The 4,883-nt window shown below is 41.4% G+C and overlaps 1 pseudogene; it reads left to right on the top strand.

Moving 5' to 3' along the window:
* Positions 1 to 50: 50 nt before the first annotated feature.
* On the top strand, positions 51 to 1,263 carry LOC110300811 (annotated as a pseudogene).
* The last annotated feature ends 3,620 nt before the right edge of the window (positions 1,264 to 4,883 follow it).

The raw sequence follows: 4,883 nt of genomic DNA, 5'->3' as shown, positions 1-4,883 counted from the left end.
AAAAAAAAAAAAAAAAAAAAAAAAAAAAAAAAAAAAAAAAACAGTGCATAATGGTCCGAGCTCTAGATCTTCCTTCTCATGCTGTACAGTCCAAACTTGCTTAACAGAGTCATGGTGATGACACGTCCAGCACCAATGAAGATGAAGGCTATCCCGAGGACGTGAATTGAGATAAGCGTGGTGATAGTAGTGAGACTGACAGATAGGACACAGAGAGTGACCGGGATGAGTTTGGGCACCGCAATAACAGTGAGCACGACAATGATGAGTAGAAGAAGTCAGGTCTCAGAGTCTGATTTGCAGATAAGCCTGGGAAATCAAGGAAGAAGAACACGAAAGAGCTGACTCCTCTTCAAGCCATGATGCTTTGAATGGCAGGTCAGGAAACCCCTGGGGAAAAACCGGAAGTGGAGGAATTTTCAGAGGAGGATGATAACGGATGACTCTGATGATTCCGAAGAAGAAAAGCAATCGCAAACGCTGTATGAAGAAGATTCTCACTCTGATGGCACATCTGCTTCCTCTTCACAGCAGCAGATTCATCCAACTTCTCAGATACAAGCATCTCCCATGCCAGGACCACCACCTCTTAGATCACCACCTGCCCACCCTTACAACCTCCTGGGCCACCTCCAGGTCTCCTCCTGGGCCACCTCCAGGGGCTCCTCCATTCCTGAGACTACCAGGAATTCCAGGAATCCGAGGACTTTTACCATGACTTTTACCTTCAAGACCACCATCAGGCTGACATTCTGGCCCTTCCCCAGGTCTGCCCCCTGAATCCCCTCCTTGAGGACCTCCACCAAGGCTACCTCCTCCTGCACCTCCAGGTATCCCTCCTCCTCATCCTGGCATGATGCGCTCACACTTGATACCTCCTCTTGGACCTACCTCCACCTGGCCTTTTCCCCAGCTCCTTTGCCCAACCCAGGAATGTTGAATACCCCGCCGAGCCTCATTCAGCCACTGAAGGCAGATGATGCAAGTTCAGTCACCATCAAGAAGAAAGCCACAGGAACCATCAGTGTCAAGCCCCAGATCACCAGTCTCAAGACAGAGCTCACACAGTTTGTGACCACTGCACTGAGGGTGCGCTGCGAGAATAAGGGGGCTACTGCTCTTCCCCAAAGAAGGTCAGAGGATGACTCTGCTGTGCTTGTTGCCAAGCAGTCCGAATATCTGGACCCCCAGTTTCTGTCTCAGTACAAACTACGGGACAATGTTTGTAAAGCGTTTATGAAAGAGGTGGAAGGGCCAATGTAACAGATTCTCCTGCCAGGACAGGCTTCTGTTCAGAATACTGGTTTGTGGAACAAGAGGCTCGGAAAGTGAAGAACAACGTCCACTGTCAGGTATCTCTGTTCCCTGTGAAACCCATCTCCTCCCTCTCTTCCCCTCTCCATTTTGAGAATCCTGTCAGCGAGGTCCTAGTTTCTTGTTTTGACTCAAAACATGTGCTGTGGGCACTAGAGTAGAAAATTCTGGAGGAAAGAAAGGCTATTTCATCTTGACTTTTGTGTTTATTTTTAATATTTTCCTGTAAATATTTTGTAATATTTTCCTTGTAGTGAAACAGATTACAGTATCATTTCCTAGTTCAAAGCAGGATGTGAGAAGAAAATATACAATTCTGGATTTAACAGTATTTCCCACAAGCTAAACTCTTGGAGTGTTTCATGGAAAAATACAATGTTCCATTCCAAGAAAGAAAGAAAAAAGAAAGAAAGAAAGAAAGAAAGAAAGAAAGAAAGAAAGAAAGAAAGAAAGAAAGAAAGAAGTCAGAAAGAGTGTGCACAGCCAGCAGAGGTGAGCTGCATGCTGTATCCTTAGTTCCATCCTCCTGCCCATGGCCTTCTCCAGAGAAGGCCTGCTGTGCCCTAGGAACATCCAAGTTAGATGCCTCCCTGCCAATTCCCTGCTGTCTGTGACCCTCTGGAGCACAACCAGCAACAGTAAGCTTCACTCTGTCCCCTGAGTTTCAGCACCAGCACAGCAGCTATGCCTGCCTTCCCCCAGGAGATCTGCTGGACTCCAGGAACATTTAGATCCATTGTAGGGCACAACAAACCAGAGGTGTGCAGATACCTGTTCTATAAACTCCATTGTCAGACTCACTGCTATGCCTGCCACATCAAGGAGTCCTGCAGGCATAAGGAATTCCAGGCAACACCAGGAACAACCAGATAGCTTAAGACCCATTTAAGAACACTGCAAACATGAGCCACAGCCATATGATACCACTATAGCCCAGATATCCAACTAAAGCAATCACTTGATATCCTAAAATGCCTGAAGCACAGGAAAATAACCTTAAATCCAATCTCAATGAATGTGATAGAGGCCTTTAAAGAGGAACTGAATAAATCCCTTAAGGAAATACAGGGAAGAAAAATCAAACAGGTGAAGGAAATGGATAAAACTGTTCAAGCCTTGAAAATTGGAAATAAAAGCAATAAAGAAAAAAACAAACTAAGGAAATCCTGGAGAAAGAAAACCTAGGAAAGAGAACAGGAATATAGACACAAACATCAGCAGCAGAATACAAAAAATGAAGGGAAAATTTCAGATGTAGAAGATACAACAGAAGAAATAAATGTATCAGTCCAAGAATCTAAAAATTCCTGACAGAAAATATCCAAGACATCTGGGACACTATGAAAAAAACATACCAAAGAATAAAAGGAATAGAAGAAGACCCCCAGCTGCAAGGTGAAACAAAATCATAGAAGAAAACTGCGTCAACCTAAAGGAGATGCTGATAAATATATAAGGACATTATAGAACACCAAATAGATTGGACTAGAAAAGAAAATCCTCCCACCATATAATAATCAAGGCACTAAATGTACAGGGAAAAAAGAAAGAATATTAAAAGCTGCAAGGGGAAAAGGCTAAGTTACATATAAAGACAAACCTATGTGAATTATATCCAATTTCTCAACAGGGACTTTAAAAGCCAGAGGGGTCTGGGTTACTATACCCAGCACAATTTTTAATCACCTTAGATGAGAAAAGATATTATGTGACAAAACACATAGTGTAAACAATATCTATCCAAAAATATAGACCTATAAAAGACACTAGAAGAAAAACTCCTCCAATCCAAGGAGGTTAACAACACCCCCTTTCCCCCAAAATAAGAAATAATTGCACAACAGCAAAATCAAAAGAAGGGAAATACACACACACACACACACACACACACACACTACCAACAATAACATCAAAATAACAGGGATTACCAGTCATTGGTTATTAATATCTCTGAACATCAATGGACTCAGTTGCCCAATAAAAAGACAAAGGCAAACAGAATGGACAGGAAAACAAGATCCATCATTCTGCTGCATACAAGAAACACTTCAGCAACAAAGATAAATATCACCTCAGAGTAAAAGGGCTGGAACAAAGTTATCCAAGTAAATGAACCGAAGAAGCAAACTGGATTGTCCTTTGTACCACCTAATAAAATAGACATTCAACCAAAGTTAACCAAGAGATATAGGGAAGGAATGCTGGTGTATCCATGAAGTGTTTGCAAGTAGACTGACCTGCCGCTGCTAACCTGTGAACTGTACTATCGATTTCCAGACAACACAGACAGGAGTTGCCCAAAGAACCTTTCTAAACAGGCCCACTTCCTCCATATCCTCTCTTTTCCACTACCCCTAGTGGATGGTGGGCTACAATGGAGGTTAAAAGTGTTTAAGAACCATCATTAAAAATGAGGTTTGAACAGGGCACAACAATTTATAATCTAGTACCAAATAGCTAGCCCTGAAATTATGCATAATAACACTATATAGTGAAGTTTAGGAATATATATGTATACATACATACATACATATATACATACATACATAACAACAATGAAAAGTAGATCCAAGAGTTTGAAAGAGATCAAGGAATGTTTTAAGAGAGGATTTGGAGGAAGGAAAGGAAAGGGGGACGTGATGTAATTATTTTATTATCTCACAAAATTAAAAATTAATTTTTCAAAATGGAAGAAGGCAAAACTGAGCTCAGGATGTGATAGGTGAGAGAAGAATAAAAATTACAATTAACTTCCCTCAGGAAAAAAATAAATAAATCAATATTTTTCCAGAAAAAAAATAGGAAAGAGTTCAGCAAAATTGAAGCAAAATCTTCTGTGTATTTCCACAGACTTAGCATACAGAATCTGTGTTCCAAAGGAGCTGAGTCAGCATCTCATGCTGGCACCAGAACTTGTTACTCTAAGAGTCAGCAGGCAGATCTTGTTTTGAGGATATGAAAGAGACCAGCTGAGACTTCACATGTTGAGAGGATGTGGGCAGAGGAAAATTTAGTGAAAGCACAGCCTCAGTTGCAGTAGAAGCTCCGGGATTAAAGGAATCCTTGAGAAAACTGTGGCCAAGGAACCACGTAGCAATGTCAGAGTCCCCGAAGAGAGTCCATGAAAGACTATTGGTGAAAGGAGGGGGCCAGTTGCAGCAGGACACCCCAGTATTTTGGAAATACCAGTACCATAGAAGACCACCAAGGACAGTAGCAACCAGAAAGTAGTGCTGGCCTGAAGCTATCAAAGCAGCCGTCTATCCTAAGGATGACTAAGCCCAAGAACCAGAACTAGCAGCTAAACGCCATCAGAGCCCAGACGTATGTACTCTCAGAAACCAAGCCCTAAACTCTTTCCACTGTTGGACATTGGTTTTGCTTTAACATAATTGTTAATCTTTTCTGGCTCTTTCCTTTTAAAATAAGAAATAATTTATTTTTATCATTTTATAGTTGCCTAGAGTTAAGAGAATGGAATTACAGAGAGTCTTTAAACTTTGAAAGAGAGTTTGGATAAGTTAAAGAAGTTGAAATACGTACAAAGTGTCTGAAGTTTAAAGACTGTG

This window comes from Mus caroli, chromosome 8, assembly GCF_900094665.2.
Source record: "Mus caroli chromosome 8, CAROLI_EIJ_v1.1, whole genome shotgun sequence".
Classification (NCBI taxonomy): Eukaryota; Metazoa; Chordata; class Mammalia; order Rodentia; family Muridae; genus Mus; species Mus caroli.
Note: the sequence above shows the minus strand (reverse complement) of the source record. Positions and strands in the feature narration are given on the sequence as shown.